We start from the raw sequence: 21,479 nt of genomic DNA on the forward strand, positions 1-21,479 counted from the left end.
GTTTGCTTTAGAAAAAAGCATTTTAAACTAGCAAAATGCCGTCGCATTCTTTGTTAAGCTGTGAAAACCTAGCTATTTGGATGAGAGGCCGTCAGCGACAGGACCAGACCCAGAAGCCAGGCCAGACCCCGCGTCCGCGCTCCTTGTCCCGTGCGGTCCAGGCCCGCTCGGCTCGGCATGACCGCGCTGCTGAGACGTGGTGCCCGCCGCGGATGCCTGTCTCGTCTCTGCTGATCCGCTTCCCTCCACAGTGGGGACTTTTCTGGCCGGCTGCTCTGTTTTCTGTTTCACTGATTTCTGCTCTTCTCTTTTCCTCCCTTCTGCTTGCTTTGATTTCGTTTTCTCCTTTTTGCTAGTCTCTTAAGATGGAAGCTGAGGTTTAAGCTTTTTATTTTAATCCTACACTTTCCAAAAAGGACTTAAGATTGGTAGACATATGGGAATATGCGTTTTTCAAAAAAAGACGGAAAGGAAACGGCACCAAAATGTTCATGGTGACGGGTCCGTGGCGGGTTTGTTACACGCTTCCTTCCACTTTTGCCCGTGTCGGAAATTTCCCATAATGTTAACTTTTCAAAGTTTGCCCAAGAGCTAAGGTAAGAAGGACAGGGGCAGCTGCAGCCTCCTGAGATGGCTTCGTTTTCAGACCCTCCACCAGCAGCCCCTAAGGAGAGGCTGAGGGCTCCCGGGAGACGCTCTGGCAGGTGACTGGGCCTGTGTGCCTGGCAGTCCATGTCCCGAGTGGGAAAGGGGAGGCTCTTTGCAGGTCCCTCCTCTGCAGTGCAGATCAGGGCTCCAGGGGGTTGCCCGGCCTGGGGCTGCCCCGCCGCTGAGCAGCACAAAGGGCAGATGTCTTCTCAGAGGGGCAGCACGGAAACCACACAGACACTGGGGGAAGCTGCAGCGGGGAGACAGGTCAACTTGGTAACTACAACAAAGGGGGAAAAAACCCCACGCTTGGTTATTTTTTGCTTCTTTTGATCCACTGAGTCTCTTACAAACCTCTGCTTGAAAGCTCAGAACCCTCTGAGGGGAATTCTGAATGGCCTAAAGCACAACCACATCTGTCAGATGGTTCCAGCTGGAAAAATGCACTTAACACTCAGCTGACCCTTCCTTCCATCCTGGACGTAGATTCCCTGCGAGGTGTGGACCTTGGTGTATCTCTCCTCGCTGCCGTGCAGTTGTTGCGAGGTCAAATGAGACACTGCATGGGACAGCAATTCACAGGAAACTGCTGAAAAATTGTGACATGTAAGGTTTGATAAGGAAAAAGTTTGGAATTACTAGATAAACTGAAGCTTGGGGATTATACGTGGCTTTTATTTACAACAGCAACAGAAAAAGCTTAAAAATTAGTTCCAGTCATTCTGTGGACTGTTTTGTAGCTTTTTTCAAAGCATAAGTATTTTTCTCAGCATTAAAATTTAAATATGGACGATTTTCAGTGGCATCTGCCGGGGGGAGGACCCCCACATTCACGGGGGTCTTGCAGAAGAAGAAAAGACCCCAAAGGCGGGGCTGGCAGCCGGCTGGCTCCCTACCGCCCCCTAGTGGCTGGAAACAGGCAGGCGCCCTCAAGGGTCACAACCAGGCAGTTTATCCCATGGAGCCCAGCAGACACTGGAACCCAGGCGGGGGTGCTGCCTCCCCCACACCAAGTGGCCGGAGGAGCCCAGATGATGGCCACTCTTGAATTGGGCTGGTCTGCAGCTGAGGACCCAGGACCCAGGGCTTTAGCACCTTCTGTAGCAGCAGACACACCAGCCCCTCCCCTGGGAGCCACAGTTCACGCCGTGGTCTCCTTGACCAAAAGAATGTGATAGAAAGAGAGATACGCGGTGATGCGAGGGCCCCGTGGTGGCCTGCCTCTGCCAGACGCTGGGTAATATGGTTGCACCATGGTTTAATTGTCCTCTTTTGTTGGTCACTTAGAAGTTTCCTCTCTGTTCCTGTAACAGATAACCTGGTAACATCATTGTTGGTAAAACTTTGCCCATGTTTCTGATTTTTTTTCTTTTTTGGCTGCACCAGGCATATGGAGTTCCTCCTGGGCCTGGGATCAGATCCGAGCTGCCGTTGTAACCTATGCACAGTTTTGGCAACGCCGGATCCTTTAACCTACTGGGCCGGGGATCAAAACTGCATCCTGGCGCTGCAGAGACACCGATCCTGTTGGGCCATAGCGGGAATTCCCTGATTTTTTTTTTTAGGCGAGATTCCTGTAAGTGGAATCACCGGGTCAGTGACTAAAACTTTTATTTTTAGTCTCTTGGTATGTACTGCTACATGATTTTCCAGAAAGTTCTGTCACATTTACATGTCACACTAGTATGTGATGATATTTGTTGATTTATCCTTACAAACATTGAATTTTTTTTTTAGTCATTAGTTGTTTTGTTTTGTTTTGTTTTCTTCTCTTTTTAGGACTGCACCCATGGCACATGGAAGTTCCCGGGCCGGGGGTTGAATTGGAGCTGCAGCTGCCGGCCTACACGCCACAGCCACAGCAACTTGGGATCTGAGCCACATCTGTGATCTACCATGCAGCTGACGGCAACGCCCGATTCTTAACCCTCTGAGCGAGGCCAGGGATCAAACCTGCATCCTCATGGATACTAGTCAGGTTCTTAACCTGCTGAGCCACAGTGGGAACTCCTAGTCATTAGTTTTTTGATGTAGCATTGAAATATTTTTTTCTTTCTTTTCTTGTTGCTAATGTGGCTTCGTTCTAAGTGTTTAGTGTTGGTATAAATCAGAATGAGAATTACAGCAGCTTCTTTCCCAGGTCATCTCTTGTTAGTTGGTTGAACAGATGTTTACAGAGTCCCAGTTAGGCGCTGGGCGCTCTGGATCTTGGAATTGAGGCACGCACAGAGTTCCACGTTCTGCACGCCGTTAAGAAAAGGAGCAGGTTTTTCTGGTTGGTGCGTGCTTCATCCAGGCGTATTTCTCTGTTGAGTTCAGAGGGCGTCGGAAGAGTTAAGGTGAGAGCTCGTCCCATCTCCACCCACCTTGTGCTTACTGGGCCCAGGCCAGCGGTGGAGCTTCGCTCTCCTGCCTTCTCAGCACTTCTCTGTCTCCTTGCGACTGACGAGGCCTTTTTATAGACATTTGTGTCCACAAATTGTGTTCAAGACTTTTGAAAATGAGTCCACGCAAACCATGATTTAATTCTGAACAGGTAGATCTTAGAATTCCTTTATGTAAGGTAGGGAGAACAGTGCCTGTTTAGGGACTCTGGTGGAAAGAAGCTTACATTTTGCTTAATGTTTTTTTTCTTAGGGCTGCACCTGAGGCATATGGACATTCCCAGGCTAGGGGTCCATTCGGAGCTGTGGCTGCCGGCCTGCGCCACAGCCACAGCAACGCAGGATCCGAGCCGCATCTGTGACCTACACCACAGTTTGCGGCGACGCTAGATCCTTGACCCACTGAGCAAGGTCAGGGATCCAACCTTTGTCCTCATGGATGCCAGTCAGATTTGTTAGCCAGTGAGCCACGACGGGAACTCCTGATTAACTGGTTTAATGCTCTTTCCAAAATGCATTGTTAGGTACCTTCCATCCGCCAGCCTTAGTGTTTACTGTCACCCTCTGCCTTGGGCCAGCAATCTGAGTCCTCTAAGGGGCACGGGCTTGGGATAACAGCGCAGTTGTACCTGCCTCTCAGGTCATCACGAAGGGTCCGGTGAGGTGCTCCGTATACATCGGGGGGGAGGGCGGGGGGGCGACACTCAGCAGGTGTCTGGGGAGTGTCACCAGCAATGCCATCGTCAGCGGGCATGGAGAGCTTCGTACGGCGTCCACCACAAGCTAAGATGCCAGTGGTGATGTTTAGACGTCTTGATTCATCATCATAAGTACATTCATTTCCGCATAAATTTTTACTATAAACTCTCCTGGTTCCCTCTTCTTGTCTTTTTTTTTTTTTAATTACTTTTTTGAGGTGTAAATTACATAAATGGCATCCATTTAAAGTGTACCCTGGGAGACGTCTGACAGATGTGCACACCACCCAGACCCCACCGTCACAGTCGAGACAGTCCGTCTGCACTGCCCTCTAGCGCTTCGTCCCGTCCGATCGCAGCCCGTCCCTCCCTCCACCCCAGGCTCCTGTGCATCTTTTTGTCACCACAGACTGGTGTGTGTTTCCCAAAACCTGATATGAATGGACTCCTGCAGTGTACGGTCTGTGGTGTCTGGCCCTCGCTCAGCACCGAGTGTTCGAGGTCATTGTTGGGGTGCAGTCCTTCCGTTTCACTGCCGCGTGGCGGCCCCCGTCTGGATGGACCGCCGTGTGTCTATCCAGGCCCCGGTCGTGGTCATGTGCGTGGTTTCAGGTTGGGGCCCTTGCGAGTCACGCTGCTGCGAGCTTCCTCAAGGTCATTGCGTGCGCGTGCTCTCACTTGTCTTGGGTTAATAGCACCCGCGGGTGGCGAGATGGGGTCGTGTGGAGGGTCTTGTCTCCTGAGCAAGGTTTCATTGCGTGTACACTGTGATGGCGAACAGGATGCACAAAAGGGGTGTCACCAGGTGTAAAAAAAGCTTTTTATGAAGGAGTCAGGTAAAGAATGGCTTAATATGTTATCATTTGGGTTTTTTTTTAAATTTTATGGGAGTATAGTTGATTTCGGAAGTGGTCTCAGTGTCAGGCCAAGTGAATGACAGGCATACCCGAGTTCTTTCCAGACCCTTCCCCACGTGGGTTATTACCCAGCACCGAGTAGACCTCCCCCGGCTCTGCAGTAGGTCCTTGTCACTCACCCGGTCTCAGACAGAGGCGTCCCCAGCTCCTAGTAGGTGCCTCCCTGTTACGGTTCTGCATCAGTCAAACGGGAAAACAGGTGACGTGGGAGTTGTGTGGCGGTCTAGTCGTTAGGACTTGGCGCTGTCACTGCCACGGCCTGGGTTCTATCCCTGGTCTTGTCACTGAGATCCTGTGTCAAGCCACTGCAGGGAGGGACCAAAAAAAGCCATAAAACTTGAAACAGTCGCAAAGTAAATGGGAACTTTTTTTTTTCTATTCTTATACAAAATTACAATTTTGTAAATGGGAGAGAAGGCTTTACCCACAAACTTATGAATTATTCTCCGTTGGGCACATGCATGCAGGAGCACTGCCCGATGGGGGGAGCGGGCGCGGTGGCCCTTTAGGAAGCCGTGTGCATGCGCCGGCGTCTCCCTGGCTTTCCCTTCGCAGAGCTGCTCTGCGCGTCCTGGGGACCCGCGCCCTGGGAGCTCCCATGTGACTTACGTGGACGTGCCCTTGGGGTCGCTGTCTTCCTCCCCTCAGTGCAGCCAGAGGCTGGGCGCCCTCTCCTGTCATCAGCTGGGTCTTTGCTGCCCACCAGTTTGCACCATTGCCCCACAGAGTGGATCTTCTTTTAAGAAGAAGTTGGGGAAGGTGTGGATATTTTTTTCAAAAAAGGATTATTTTGTAACATCTTTTTAGAACAGTTCTGTTGTTTAGGGTTGGGTGTTTGAACTACCAGGCAGATAATCTGCTTTGGAACGAAGGTATTAAAAGTGATTCTAAAGAATCAGTGATTGATCCCCAGACAAGTTAGGTGGCAGGAGTTAAAAGTGGTTTAACTTAAAATTGGGGAAATTGGTCTTTTCATAATTGCAGTGTAGAGAACCACGTATTTAGTCCACTGAATACCTAATGATGTACCATTTTCGTCTTAATTGGTGGTCTTACGCGACTCCCCCCAGTGAGGGTGCAAACCCCATGTACTAACAAGGGCTGCAAACAGCCCTCTGAGCCTTTGTTTGTAGTTTTCAGCCTTTGGGGAGAGGCTCAGGGAGAGGCCTGGCCCCGGTGTCCTCATGCTCCTGGTGACTCGTCACGCAGCTCACCCAGGCACATGCCTGGAGACTGTGGGGTGGGAAGAAAGCTTTGGGAGAGAGGGGCTGCAGCCTGCCTGCCCTCTTTTTCTCCATGTATTCTCTCTCTCTCTCTCTCTCTTTTTTTTTTTTTTTGTCTTTTTGCCTTTTCTAGGGCCACTTCCTGCAGCACATGGAGGTTCTCAGGCTAAGGGTCTAATCGGAGCTGTAGCCACCAGCCCACACCACAGCCACAGCAACACCGGATCCTTAGCCCATTGAGCGAGGCCAGGGATCGAACCCACAACCTCATGGTTCCTAGTCGGATTTGTTAACCACTGCGCCATGAGGGGAACTCCCTCTCCATGTGTTCTTGGATGTCTTATTTTCCAACCAGGATTACACATGACTTTTTGGCAGGAAGGACTGTCTTTTTTTTTTTTTTTTTTTTTTTGTCTTTTTGCTATTTCTTTGGGCTGCTCCCGTGGCATATGGAGGTTCCCAGGCTACGGGTCGAATCGGAGCTGTAGCCACCGGCCTACGCCAGAGCCACAGCAACGTGGGGTCCGAGCTGTGTCTGCAACCTACACGGCAACGCCGGATAGTTAACCCACTGAGCAAGGGCAGGGACCGAACCCGCATCCTCATGGTTCCTAGTCGGATTTGTTAACCACTGCGCCACGACGGGAACTCCAGGAAGGACTGTCTTGTAAGAAACAAGAAGCTTCGTGCTCTACAGAACTGTCTTTAGCTTTGTATTTAACTCGGCATTTTCCATTTTCCATGCGGGATTTAATCTGCACCAGCCCCTCTGTGATAAGAGGTTTGTGACATTATCTCCGTTTGCTGGGTCAAAATTACCGACTCACCGATGTGCGTTTGCAAGTTCCCAGCATCACCCTAACCGCTGACAACGTTATTTGTCCTGATGGTCCCCAAACCAGTTAATTGGTGATGGAGATTTTCTTCCAGTTAGACATGTTTTAAAGGTAATTTATCTGAAAATTGCTATGAAATGCACACAATAAAGTTCTTTGCTTTCCAGTGGGAGAGAGAGCAATAAATATTCCTTTTTTTCCCTTCCAAGTTCTGAACTACTGGAAATAGAGAAAGGAATCGGAAAGTGGGGATCAAACTACCGGCCTTGGCGCTCCTGTTGTGGCTCAGAGGGGATGAGCCCGACTAGGATCCATGAGGTTGCGGGTTCGATCCCTGGCCTCGCTCAGTGGGTTAAGGACCTGGCGTTGCCACGAGCTGTGGTGCAGGTCGCAGGCGCGGCTTGGATCCCGCATGGCTGTGGCGTGGGCCGGCAGCTGCAGCTCTGACTCGACCCCAGCCTGGGACCCTCCGCACTACCAGCCTTATAACTGGTGAAGAGAAGGCGTCTTCCTAACTCCAGGCACCTGGGAATAGGTGGCAGATTTGCAAAGTCAGTCAGGTTTCTCCCTCCTTCCTCCTCCTGATCGGGTCTTTGGAGCATTTGGGGTCAGCATTTGGTTTAAGGAGTCTCGTCAAACACGGCCGTGCCCCGGGGTTACACGGCCGGTCCTCATTATTCACGGATTCCGTCTGGAGTTTGCCGGCTCCGTGGAATCTGTTTGCAGCCCCGGATGAACACGAAGGTGGTGCTTTCACAGCGTCTGTGAACACACCCAGACACAGCTGCTCCCTCCGTGGGTTCCTGGGCCCTGGGAGTGAGGCCAAGCTCTGCCTCCGTACAGGGCTCAGGCCTCAAATAAGGGCCCTGGGTAGTGCTGTGTTTATGCCCTTTCTGTGGGTAACTTCTCTGTTTAAAATGGCCCCAAGTGGAGTTCCCGTCGTGGCGTAGTGGTTAATGAATCCGACTAGGAACCATGAGGATGCAGGTTCGATCCCTGGCCTCGCTCAGTGAGTTGGGGATCCGGTGTTGCCGTGTGCCATGGTGTAGGTTGCAGACATGGCTCGGATCCCGCATTGCTGTGGCTCTGGCGTAGGCCAGCGGCTATAGCTCCAATTGGACCCCTAGTCTGGGAACCTCCATGTGCCGCGGGAGCGGCCCTAGAAAAAGCAAAAAGACAAAATAAATGAATAAATAAATAAATAAAATGGCCCCAAGTAAGTGCTGAAGTGCCGGGCGTTCCCAAGTGCTAGAAGGCCGTGGTGCGCCCTGCCGAGCACGCGCGTGATAGACGGGCCTCCTGCAGGCGCGAGTTCAGCGCCAGTGGGGTGACCCGAGACAGAGACACACGTGAAACCAGCTTATGGGTTGATCCTTTGATAAGAAGGGATCGGGGGCTCTCAGGAACCTCGTCCTGCATTTCCCCTGGGAATGCTGGTTCCGCGTCGGGCGGTTCACGGTCAGCAGCGACTTTCTGGCCGGATAACTTCCTGACTTATGAGGACCCGCTGTGTCTCTAGCCCTCTTCCTCCCCTGACGCCTTAGGCCTGGATGGCTCCCTGCTTCACTCGTCATCCCCACGGACATCTGCAGGGGGCCTCACGCTCAGCTAGGCACGGTGGAGCCCCAGCCGTGCCCATCCTGGGAGACAGCAGGTCCACCCACGTGACGTGCGGTCACATGTTGGGAGGAAACCCGGATTCCTCCGTTCCTCTCGTGTCCCCATCCAGGCGTTAGTAGTGCCGTCCTTTCTGCCTCCGCGCTCTCCTGAAGCCCCTGCTTTCCTCCACCTCTGCTGCTGCTGCCTGAGCAGAGCCGTGGCATCGCTCCCGTGGGGGCCACGCTGTGTCCCCGAAGCCCATGCCCCCCTCCCCGGGCACCTGACTAGCTGTCCCTTCTCAGACCCAGAGTGGGGAGCCGAGAAGGATTTCATGGTATGGTGGGAGCATGTGGGGTTCTTTGCGTGATGGTGGCTTCTGTAAACTGAGACCTGCCTCCGAACTTGGTAGGAATAGTTTTGAGACTGAAAGGGAGGTGTTTTTTTAAGGGAAAATATACATCTGAACAATAGTTTAAGTACGAGCTTGGAGAAAATCTTGAAGAAACACCCTTTGAAACATAGATCCTTAGAGTTTTCTTATTTGTCTTGTATTTTACTGACGCCTTCTAAATGAGATTTGATTTTAGACCAAACCATGGTTTCCGCTAAGTTTGTTTTTAAAATCAGTGGCAGGTACCCAGAAGCAGTTTGGACCTGGCGCCCACGGGGTGCTCACTGCCTTCCCGCCTCCTCTGGTCTGCGCCCCCCTCCCGCGGGCGTGGCGGCGGCTTCAGCTCCTGGGCCCTGGCTCCTTGCCACGTGTTCGGTTCGCTCTCCGAGCTGAGTAAAAGGATGGGTGGAGTGCCCCGATTTTGTAACGTTGGTCTTGTGGTTTTGCAGAGAAAGGGGGTGACGTAGAATTAGTCAGGCAGAGAGGGAGCAGAGCAGACAGGAAGGGGAGAAGCCGTGCTTGTGCATCAGAGCAGAGGCCCACGGCAGAAGGGGGCGAGCAGGCAGGTGCCCGTGCTCCCCAGCCCCCTCCTTCCCTGCGCCTGCGTGAACACGCTCACAGCCCGAGCCCTGATGTCAGCTGTTCGCATGTTTATTGAAGGCTGGCCATTATTTCTAAAAGTTGTTCATTGAATTTGGTTTCGAAGTGCACAGAACACCCAATGTGGCGATGTGGTCACCCCGCCGCCCCATTAGTCTTGTATTCTCCTAAGTAGTAAAAGTTCCAGAAAGATCGTAGCTGGAAATATCAGTTGAGTTTTTCATAAATGGCTGGTGCTTGTGATGCATTACTTTAATCCCGTTAAAGAATGAGCTTTCCTGATGGCTTAGCCACCACCGTCCCCTGCAGAGCTGTTGGGCATGTTTGATCCTTAAACATGTCCCTTTTGACTCAGGACAGTGTTGAAACCAGCCTTGATCATTCAGTGGGTGGTGAGAATTTGTACGGAGCCGAGGGGACAGCTAATGTGGTTGTCCTGTGATTACCTAAAAGCGTAGAAAGCTTTTTTAGCAGACACTCTTCGTCTTTGAGAAGGGGAGTCCTGGTTCATAGAATCATAAACTCTTTAGAGGGGAAACTTACCACAAGTCCGAGTTTGTTTCCGGTACAGGGGGCGCGATGGGTGACAGTGAGGGGGAGGGGGGGGTGGCGGAGGCGGGAGGGGGGGAATGTGTGTTTCTGGAGCTGGACTCTGAGGGGTAGGTAGGAAAAGGAAAACGACCTTAAAATTTATTTTGTCACAGTGATGCACATGCATAGCCTAAGAGACCATGCGCCACATAAGAGTTTCCACGCTTGCTTGTAACCGCGTTCCTCTCAGAAGTCAAGGGTCTGTCAACTGATGAGGGAATGGACGGGATGGGGTGCGGCCCCGTGGTAGAGTGTTCTTCCACCTTGGAGAGGAACGAAGTGGGGTGCGTGCGACGTGCCTTGAACCCCGAAAACACCGTGCTGAGGGAAAGGACCCGAGGCTGAAGGCCATGCAGGGTCCGTGGGCAGATGCACAGGCTTGGGGTCTGCCGGCGGCTTGGCCTGGAGGCAGGAAGAGTGACTGCTCCTGGGGGCGGGGTGGGGATCTTCTGAGGATGATGAATAGGTAACTTTGTGAGTGTACTGCAAACCACTGAATTGTACACTTTTTAAGAGTGTGAACTGTGTGGTTTGTATATCAAGACAAATTCTGCCTTAAGGAAACAACATGCCGATACCATTTTCAGGTTAAAGTAATTTTCAGGAGTTCCCGTCATGGCGCAGTGGTTAACGAATCCGACTAGGAACCATGAAGTTGTGGGTTCAATCCCTGGCCTCGCTCAGTGGGTGAAGGATCCGGCGTTGCCGTGAGCTGTGGTGTAGGTTGCAGACGCGGCTCGGATCCAACGTTGCTGTGGCTCTGGCGTAGGCCGGTGGCTACAGCTCCGATTCAGCCTCTAGCCTGGGAACCTCCATATGCCGCGGGAGTGGCCCAAGAAATAGCCAAAAAAGACCAAAAAAAAAAAAAAAAAACTAATTAAAAGTAATTTTCAAATATTGTCAAGTCTTCACACAGTGGAACCCTCAATGTAACCACTACTGACTCCATTTGATCTTTTTGTATTTGGAAGCGCTGCATTGATTTCAGCCCCTTATTTAAAAATTCATCTAGAAATTCTCTTACGGCGCAGTGTGTTACGGGTCTGGTGTGGTCACTGCTGTGACATGAGTTAGATCCCTGGCCTGGATGCCACAGGCAAGGCCAAAAGAAAAAAAACTATATGATATATAAACAGGTCTTTTAAGTAACAAATACAGACATTTGCCGTCATGGAGAAGAGGAAAACGGGTTACATAACCAACAAGGTTCTAATGCAGAAGAGCAGTTCCCGGCCCCACCTGGCGGTCCTTTCCTGGGGCAGCCATTCTGGACTTTTTCTTTTGTTTGTCTTTTTGTCTTTTTTAGGGGCACACCCTCGGCACGTGGAGGTTCCCAGGCTAGGGGTCTAATCGGAGCTATAGCTGCCGGCCTACACCAGAGCCACAGCAACTCGGGATCCGAGCCATGTCTGCGACCTACACCACAGCTTACGGCAACGTGGGAACCTTAACCCACTGAGTGAAGCCAGGGATCGAACCGGCAACCTCATGGTTCCTAGCTGGATTTGTTTCTGCTGCGCCACGACAGGAACTCCCACTTTGGACTTTTTTTAACCTGCTTAACAATATTTTTGTTTCTTCTTCCTCCTCTTCCTCCTCTTCTTCCTCCTCCTCCCGCACCTGAGGCATTTTGGAGTTCCCTGGCCGGGGGTCGAATCAGAGCTGCAACTGGGACCTATACCACAGCACGGCAACATCTGATCCTTAACCCACTGAGCAAGGCCAGGGATCAAACCCACATCCTCACAAAGACAACGCTGGGTCCCTAACCCGTTGAGCCACGACAGGAAGTGCTGCTCGTGCTTCTAGATGGCCAGTTTCAGACCTGCTCTGTGTGCTTTCTGTTGCCCACAGAGCACGGGCCCACGGAGCCGTGTGGTGTCTGCAGCTGTGCTGCTTTCCGGGTGCGCCTGTTTGTCTCCCTTTTGCCTGGTTTCCTTTGGCATTACCGGCCGTGTTCTAAATGCTGCAGCTCTGCCCTCGCGCTCTGCTTCGGCACGTCCCGGTGTGTCCCCGGACAGGCCCGTCGGTCTCTGCTCGCGCCTAGATGGGCTGCTCGCAGGCCTGCTGTGTGGCCTGTGTTTTCTCTTCCTCCGGAGTCACTGGAGATGACCTCTGTTGGACCACCTTTTCCTGGGTCTCTGTCCCTCCTGTTTTCAGGTGACCCCAAGTCTACAGAAGCCCGTTCTTCTTCCCTAGGAAGGGGGGTGTGGGGGGGGTCTGTGCTCTGAGTCTGCATCTCAGAGCGTCTCAGCCCACCCTTCACACTTTCTGCTTACATGTGATGGTTTATATTTTTTTTCATTGTAGCTGGTGTACAGCCTTAGCACTTTTTGGCATAAAATTCTTTGACGATTTCTTCTGATTTTAAAGGCTGTGTGTGTGCGCGTGTGCACACATTATGTCCGTGGGATTTATCCATGTTGTTTCGTGTAGTCATAGTTCACTTTTACGCATGTGTGATATTTTATCTTTTGAATATGCCACAGTTAAAAAAAATTGGTTCCAGTTCTCATGGACATTTAGGTGGTTTCCATGTCGGGGTTGGTGCCGCAGGTGCCGCTGCGACGGCCCTCACGCTTCCCGGTCTGCAAGCGGAGGGTGCGTCCCCAGCGGTGTTTACACAAAATCAGCCTGCAGCTTCTTTCAGCTCGGTCATGTCAGGCGTTTAGATCCATACGGGGCTTTTCTGGGCTCCGGATTCATCTCTGTTGGTCGGTCCCTGTCAGAACCACATGTCCTATGCCGCAGACAGACAAGGAAGACCGGCGGGGCTGTGATTTGCAGTGGCCTTGGATCCGTGAGTGTGCTGGGTCCCGAGCGCACCTTGCCTCTCCATGGGTATCAGGGGACCTCTTTAAAGTCTTCTGATAAAACGTTAGAATTTTTCCCCATTAAACTCTTGCCCATTGGTTTTTTTGTTTGTTTGTTTGTTTTGCCTTTTTCTGGGGCTGCTCCCTCGGCACATGGAGGTTCCCAGGCTAGGGGTTGAATCAGAGCTGTAGCCGCCGGCCTACACCACAGCCACAGCAATGTGGGATCCCAGCCATGTCTGCGACCCACACCACAGCTCACGGCAACGCCGGATCCTTAACCCACTGAGCAAGGGCAGGGATCGAACCCGCAACCCCATGGTTCCTATTTGGATTCGTTAACCACTGCGCCACGACCAGGTGTTTGCATTTGTGCTTTTCTGTGTAGACTTGGTAACCAAGAGCGTTGAGGAGCTCTGTGAATTATTCTAACAGTTGATCTTTAGGGTTTGTGGTGGTGGTTTTTTTTTACCTTTTCTCTGCGGACGGTCAAACCACCTGTGATACCATTGTGTCCTTTTCTTCGTCTTTGCAATCATTGCGCCCTTTCTCTTGCCCATTCACTGGAGCAGTGGGACCCCGTTATCCTGGGGCTCCCCGAGGGAGAAGGATTGGCTGGAAAGCCCTCCAGCACAGCACCAGTGAACTCAATGACAGGGAATGCCCTTCCTCTTTCCCCGTCTTAAAGGAGAAGCTTTGTGTCTCCCCACAATGTATAACATTGACTATAAATTGTAAATACCTTTTCTCATTTTTAAAAAAGATTCCTCCTGTTTCTAGTTTGCCAGATGTGTTTGAGTCACGAATGGCTGTTCAGTTCTTTCAGTACTTTTCTTGCAAATACAGGTGTGATATTGTGGTATGAATATACAACCGAGGCATGACCTAGTCTAGCCCCACACTGTCCTGTGTGGTAGCCACTGCTGAGCACTCGAAGTACGTTCTACGTGGGAAACACACCCTGGATTTCGACACCTTAGTACGAAAGAAACAATGCGAAACACCGTATTGTATTGATTATATATTGAAATGATAATGTTTTAGATATTTTGGGTTAAGTAAAATATTTCATTAAGGTTATTTTACGTTGTGCCTTTTAGTTGTTTAATGTGGCTCCTCGGCAATTTTTCATCACATGTTCGGCTCACGTGTTTTTTATGGGCATGGCTGGCTGGATGCTTCGGTGTTTGTAGGCACATTTAGTTCCTCATAGTAGCGAACATATATTAAGTGCTTACGAGATGCCTGCACTGTTTTAAGCACTTTGACGACAGCCCGATGAAATGGGGAAGTGTCTTCGTTTCCAGGATGAAAAACCCAAAAGGCTCAGAAAGAGTGACCTGGGTGGCACATAGCGAGTGAGCCCACCCTGGGGCCGTTTTAGACGGTGGGGAAAGGGTGTGCTCTTCAATAAATGCTGTGACAACTGTCTTATCTATTCAGAAAAGAATGAGGTCCCCTTTGTCATTCTGTGCTTGAAAAAACAAACCAAACTCCCGATGGATTATAGGTCAAAGTGTCTCTTACATATGTCTGTGTACATTCCCCTATCATCCGTCTGGGGCTTTTTGTTTTGTTTTGCCTCTTTAAATATAGAAGGACAAATACAAATATGTAAACGATGTAATATATGTATATGTATGTAAATTTAAAGATATATGTATGTATGTAAATTTTAAAGATATATGCATGTATATGTAAATTTTATGTAACATGTTTTTCCAATTTTATTGAGAAGGAACACAACTTCCTGAGCAGGTCACAAAACCTAGAAGCCACGAGAGAAAAAACAATTCACAGTTTTGACTTCCCGTGAATGAACTTAATGTATAAATATTTATTTATTCTTTTTCAGCTGTACCAGTGGCATATGGAAGTTCCCAGGCCAGGGATTGATCTTGCACTGCCTCAGAGATTGACCCACTATGCCACAGCGGGGACTCCTAAGTGTATTATTTCTATTTGATGTTGTGTGACAAAAGCTCTCACAAAAAAAAAAGGTAGGACAGGCAGAAAAAGTGGGAGAAAGTATTTGCAACACTGAAGAAAAAGATTTACTATCTGAAAGGTAAGGCGTGTCTACCGACCAGCAGAAAAGCAGGCATCGGAAAAATAGGACGGAGATTAGGACAATTCAGAGAGGCAGCACAGCTGGCCAGTGAGCATGAGTGTCCTGTGTTCCTGAGAAACAGGGAAGTTTAAGCTACAGCAGGCATCAGATTGTCGAAGTGTTGGTGGGGTCAGGGGAAGTGGACGTTCTGGTCGTGTCTGGCGGGGAGCAGTTGGTGCCGTTTCAGAAGGCAGTTGGGTAACGTCTGTCCCAGTTAAAAATGGTTTTGTTTCGTTTTGTTTTGTTTTTGCTTTTTTTTAAGGCCGCACCTGCAGCTTTTGGAAGTTCCCAGGCTAGGGGTCTAAACGGAGCTACAGCTGACGGCCTCCACCACAGCCACAGCAACGTGGGATCCAAGCCGCGTCTGCAACCTACACCACAGCTCACGGCAACACCGCATCCTTAACCCACTGAGCGAGGCCTGAACCCGAATCCTCATGGATCCTAGTCAGGCTTGTCACTGCTGAGCTACAACGGGAACGTCCTAAAAATGTGTGTATGGTACCCCCATGCCCACATCTTGGTTTCTAAATACCGTTCTCCATTGAAAGGAACCAGCGATCCTTGGTAAAAAGGGTGATTGTGGGGCTGAACAGGGAAAAATACAAAATGAGCCTGCCGGGAAAATCTTGTGATGGCAGGAAGTGAGGAAGCGCTCAGAGAATGGTGGGGACAGGTCCAAAGACAGGAGCCAACTAGGGAATCACCCAGCCGTTGGCACGGAGAGTGGTGGGTGAGAAAGTATCTCTCAGAGTCTCTCCTAACAAGATCTTAGGAGTCAGCCAAGGACCGAGGGACAGTCACTGCATAGAGACCTGCTGGACGCCCCTCCCCGGGTGGTCAGGGCTACCATCCCCGGTAAGGGGTTCATCCATGTCGCAGACGCCACGTGATGGCCGAGGAGAGCACAACCTCTTTTCGGGACCGTTCTTGCCCCAAGTGCACGCCTCCACTTGAATCAGGAGAAAACCACAGGCAAATCCAAACAGTGGGACATGCTACCGCATAACTGGGCAGGACTCTGCGAGTGTCAGGGTCGTGACACACAGGCCTGGGAACTGTCGCCCCCAGAACAAATCGTGGTGGGGGCTTCTGGATGGGAGCCAGGGCCGGAAATAAAGGACCTTAGCAAACTGGCGAGGTGCTAGTAGGATTGCCAGACTGCTTCTTGGCACCGTTTTCGTGTCCTTTTCCTGGTTTCCGTAACGTATGAGGCTGTGTAAGATGGTAACCTCAGGACAAGTTGGGGAAGGGCATATGGCAATGCCGTGTTTTTGCGTTTTTTTCCCGCAGGTCTAAGTTTATTCAAAATAAAAGGTTAACTGCCCGTTCCAGTTGACTGTAATTCAGCATTTCTGCATCTCTTACACACACACACACACACACACACACACACACACACATTCCTGCAAGTACAAGAAGATAGACGTGGAAGGATGTTGATCGCCACCCAGCTCATGATGGCAGCGTGGGAAACAGCTTAACGTTTCATCAGTAGGAAATCGAAGGCCAGCACCCACTTAACTGGAGGATGTACCACTTGTAAACACCTGACGTCAGTCTTTAGGCTCCAACATAGGAAAATCTCTAAGGCATGTTAATTGGAAACAACAACAACAACACACAAAAACTTGTAGGAGTCCCCAGTATGGCTCACTGGGTTAAAGATCCGGCATTGTCACTGCAGTGGCTCAGGTCGATGCTGGGGCATAAGTTCGATCCCTGGCCCGGGAACTTCTGCATGCCTCAGGCGCGGCAAAAAAATAAACCGAAACTTGTAGAAAAACACATACTGTTTAACCTTGTGACGTAGGCAGCAATAAAAGGACTTTTATTTTAGGGTTTTGTGTGTTCTGCACCGTTCCCCCCACCCCCGAGGGCAAGAATCAGGAATCGTTGTGCACAAGAAGAAAGACGACAGGCACATTCTGTCTTCCTGCAGTGAGGTAGCCCCCCTTTTGTGTTAAAGCTCTCAGAATGATCATTTAATATTTACGCTTTATTTCCCAAGCAGTGTGTTGTGATATTTAAGAACAAAAAGACCAGAATTCAGCCTTTAGGGAAAATTTCTTACTGGTTTACATTTGTGTTCTTCACCTGACCTCGATTGGGAGAGGCTGTCGTCTGGGCAGTTTCAGAGTTAAGGGCCATCACCTTTGATGACTTGTAACTCCGTGGGCATCTGTCTGGTCTCCATGCACGGAGTATGCGTCCCGTCAGGCTGAGGGAGGAGCTTCCCAGCACCCCGGGAGGAACCTGGTGGGCGTGGTGTTGGCAGGTTTGGTTGGTGTGGTGGGCATGGCCCCTGCCACTCCGTGTGTGGGCGGGATGGTGGCGGGGCTGGTAGGAGTGTTGCCTGCCCCACTCCCGGGTCATTTCGATGCTGCAGAAGTTCTGTATCTCTGTGACCGTATCTCTGTGTGTCTTTGGAAACGGATGCAGATTTTTAAAATTAAAATGATTGGTTATGGTGCAGTAGCCTGTGCCCCTTTAGTTGGGGTGACAGACCTCAGGCTGTCTAGCAGCTCCATGAGCCTGTTTCTTGTTCCGAGTTCTATATCCTCTTGTCTTTGAATCTGCGTTTCCGAGATCTCTTTTTTTGGCAAACTTCTTTCCACGTAGGTCTGCTGGCCGAGAAGAGGGTATACAGAACCCGCCCGTTCTCCAGTGCAAGTGTCATTCTGTGACTTGGGTATAGACTCATTTTCAAAAAGAGGAGGGTAACTGGACTCGGAGTTTGTTCAGTGGAGGGAAGTGAAGTTGGGGTGACAGTAGGCAGGTGGGGAGCCAGGTGGGCCAGGTCGCAAAGGGCCGCTTGCGCTGGGCATCTTTGAAGCACCCTTGCTCTCCCAGGCAGTGCCTCCCTCACCCCGAAGGGCCAGGCTCTATGTCTTCCTGCAAGGTCGTGGCCACAGGGTGGGATGCGACTCGCCCTAGATCCCCTCCTGAATACCAGATGATGCCACTAAGGCGGCGGGTTTTCTCAAAAGCGACTCTCCTTTTTTTGGACTCTGGACCCCCCCATTCTCCCTGCCTCTCCCAAGGTCTGATTTTTGATGTTCTCCCTCCAAGAGCTTGGCGCTCCGGCCCTCCCCTCCCAGTCCTAAGCAGACCAGACCAACTGGTGGTTTGGGTGACTGCTGCCCTTCGCGGCTCCTCTGGAGGCACCGTCTGTCCTCACCTCCGGAGCCCAGCACCATGCAACAGGCCCTGTTCAAAGTGCATACACAGCGAGGACTCAAGCCTTTCTTGAATAGAGAGAGAGAAATGTGCAGTACTCAGCATACCTGCGGCATATGGAGGTTCCCAGGCTAGGAGTCCAATCGGAGCTGGAACTGCTGGCCTACACCACAGCCACAGCCACACCAGATCCAAGCTGCGTCTGCAACCTACACCACAGCTCACAGCAACACCAGATCCTTAACCCACGGAGTGAGGCCAGGGATCGAACCTACAACCTTGTGGTTCCTAGTCGGATTCGTTTCTGCTGCGCCACGACGGGAACTCCTCAGCATAGCCATTAAAAAAAAAAAAAAAAGCTAGTAATGCGTGTGTGACCACCAGCTGGAAAATGGAAGGGCAGGGCTTCTAAGCGCTGAGAAGGAGGGCGCTCCGGTCGCCAGGCGACGAGGCTTTCTCCTAGGCGGACCCGGGAGCGGGAGGCTGGCACCCCCCACCCCCCAGCGGTCTCAGGGTCCGGTGTGTTCGCGGGCCGTGGCCTTGGTAATCCCGTCTTGCAGGTGGCGCGTGGTCCTTTTAGTCCACGGGGCGAGCAGCCGGGCGCGGGAGGGTCGGAGGAGAAGGGTAGTGGGTGTCTCACCCCACGGAATTTTAGGCGTGCAGAGGCTGTGTGCAGGGGTTTTGGTTGGGGTGGGGGGTCCCTGAGGTTCAGATTTCATCTCCGTGATGCCTGCTCTGACCACCGCATTCAGCACTTCGCTAATCCCCACGCCCACACTCGCGTGCCTGAGCTCCCGCTTTCCCCCGGGGCACTCACCGCTTTCCGGCGTGCTGGTGAATTCGTTATTTATTGTGTATGTTGTTGCCTGTGTCTGCCCGCATGGCCTGGACACGAGGTGGAACACGAATTTCCTCCTTTCTCCTGGGTACCTTCAAAAGGTAAAGTGCAGCCATGGCTAATTGTCAACTTTGAACAATCTTTTCATGTCGCCAGCAGAGGGCAGCACAGATCGACTTTGCCTCCGCCAGTATTTTTGACTTTATCTTAGAGGGCGTTTAAAACCAGCACCTGCTTTCAGGTGGTCCATGTTTTCGTCCACAGCAAGTTTAGCATTGGTCTTTCTCATTTGTGAATCACACTGTTGCTTCCTCTTTGTGGAGGAAGGTGTTTCTGTTTAGCGTCATGAGTATGTCGCATTCATGCTTTGTAAAGCACAGCTGACACCACCAGTGTGCCGACAGCAGCAGGCATGCGTCCTGCAGGGGCATCGGTCCATCACCTCCGGGAAGCAGGTGATTACCTGGGTTTTCTTTGGGCCGGCGCTGCCCTCGCCCGCTCTGAGAGGCCTGCGTCCAAGTGCGGACTCTCCCACGTGGGGGTCCTCTCTGAGCCCCTGGCCAACATGTGACCCCTCCTCAGGAAAAATGCACAGAAATGCATACATTTTTTCAGTTTTATGGCATTTTATGGAATCGATAATAGATTTTTTCACATAGAAACTAAGACCAGGAGTTCCTGTTGTGGCTCAGTGGTAAGGAGCCCAACTAGTATCCATAAGGATGCGGGTTCAATCCCTCGGCCTCGCTCGGTGGGTTAAGGATCCGGCGTTGCCATGAGCTGTGGTGTAGGTCGTGGATGCGGCTCGGATCTGGTGTTGCTGTGGCTGTGGTGTAGGCCGGCAGCTGTACCTTCAACTGACCCCAGCCTGGGAACCTCCACATGTCACCAGTGTGGCCCTAAAGAAACCGCAAAAAAAAGAAGACCAGACTTTGTGAGGAACTGCGTGTGTCTTTTTTTCTTGCAAAAATTCTTCTTGGAAAAAATTGAAGTTTAAATTGTGTCCATGAAACAAAGGATAAAAGGCATGATTTGGATTTTGTGAAAATGTCGGATTCGTTTTCTTTTGGTGATGAAGCTGCTAAGAATCCTGCCTCACGTCCTGGTGGGTGTGATGAGGCGCAGGGTCAGCACGAGTCCAGAGCTTCTCCTCTGGCCTCCTCCGCGTCACACACACACCGTTCCTCTGCCTTGAGTCTTGCCTTTTTCGTGCAGCGCTGATCCCTGCTCTTCACGCCTGCGAGGACGAACAGCACGAACGCGTGCTTTCCAGGTGACTCAGAAGCCCTGTTCCGAAGAGGGCTGCGGTGTTTCCAGGTGTTTGCAGACGGGCGGCCTCTGTCACGTTCCACCCCGCTCGCGGAGTCCCCGCCGGGGCTCTCGGCCTGCCCCAGGCCCCTCTCCCCTTGGCAGCTTGTCGGGAAAGCGCTACGCTGCGGGGCCGGGACGCAGTTCCCAGCTCTCCTCCCTCTCCTGTAGCGAGGTGACTTCCCCTCCCTTTTTGGTAAAACGTGAGGATAAGACAGAGTCGAGTGCACATCCGCCTCGTGGCGCCCGGGTGCCGCCGGCCAGGTGTGCGGTCCACACGGTGCAGGTGGGAGATTGGAGATCGCTTCTTTGGGTCACCACGTGGGGTGCGGGGGTACAGGCCAGGTCTCCACCTTCCTCGGCGGGCGGTTGGCGTCTAGAATGGGACCGAGAGGAGGAGTGGGAGGCGTTTGGGAACAGGAGGCAATCAGTAGAGGAAGGAGCCTGGTTCCCGGGCGGGGGCCGGGGGTGCGGGGGGCGGCAGGAAACGGGTTTTCTGTCTCAAGCCTTGGGTCCTATTTGCTTTTCCTACGATATGTGCCTATTATTTCACATAGAGAAACAGACCAAGCTTGGTGGTGGGAGACGGACGCGCCTGGGGTGGCCCAGGGTTGGTGGTGGGAGACGGACGAGCCTGGGGTGGCCCAGGTTGGAGTGAGTAAGTACCAAGGTCTCGAAACCACGCGCGCTCCAGAGCTGAGGCTTGGTGGGCAGGTGATGGCCCCCTGAGGGCCACGGGGCTGGCTCCCGGGGCCTCCTCACAGCTCCCTTGGCCACTCCCTGGCCCCCTGCTCACCCACCCTCTTGGATTGTCCAGGGGACTGGCAGGCAGGAGCTGTGGCCCCCAGTGGGCCTGGTGGGCTGCAGCGCCTTGTGGTCTCCCCAGACTCCGGCCTCACGCCTAAGACGGGCCAGTCCCTCTTCTCTCAGACTCCCACCCCGAGAGCGTCTCTGTCTCTTTGGGGTGGTGACTGACATGGGTCTTGTGCTGAGAAAAAGACTTTCCCCAGAACATTATGTGAATATTCATGAAGCTTTTCACGTTGCATCCTGATAAACCCATCATAAGCTGAAAACGTCATAAAGTCACAAATGCTCTTAACCTACTGAAGGTCGTAGCTGAGCCTGGCCCGCCTCACCCTGCTCAGGACACTGAGGTTGCGGCTGGGCAGAGCCCCCTCGCAGGAGCCTGAGTGATAACCAGTGCTGGCGCTCCATGTGGCTCCGCTCGCACTGACGGCTCTGGGGCCAGGGGTGTCAGTAAAATGTATCTCACATGTTATATAATATATTTGGTTATTATCCTATTAAATGTGACAGATACATGAGTGATATAGACCTAT

General features: G+C 51.7%; 1 protein-coding gene across 1 annotated transcript in view; it reads left to right on the forward strand.

Annotated features, from left to right (window-relative positions):
- The window catches only part of CYTH1 (cytohesin 1), a 76,380-nt gene that overhangs the window by 14,167 nt on the left and 40,734 nt on the right, over window positions 1-21,479 (forward strand). The window lies entirely within an intron of this gene.

Source organism: Sus scrofa, chromosome 12, assembly GCF_000003025.6.
Source record: "Sus scrofa isolate TJ Tabasco breed Duroc chromosome 12, Sscrofa11.1, whole genome shotgun sequence".
NCBI classification, from domain to species: domain Eukaryota; kingdom Metazoa; phylum Chordata; class Mammalia; order Artiodactyla; family Suidae; genus Sus; species Sus scrofa.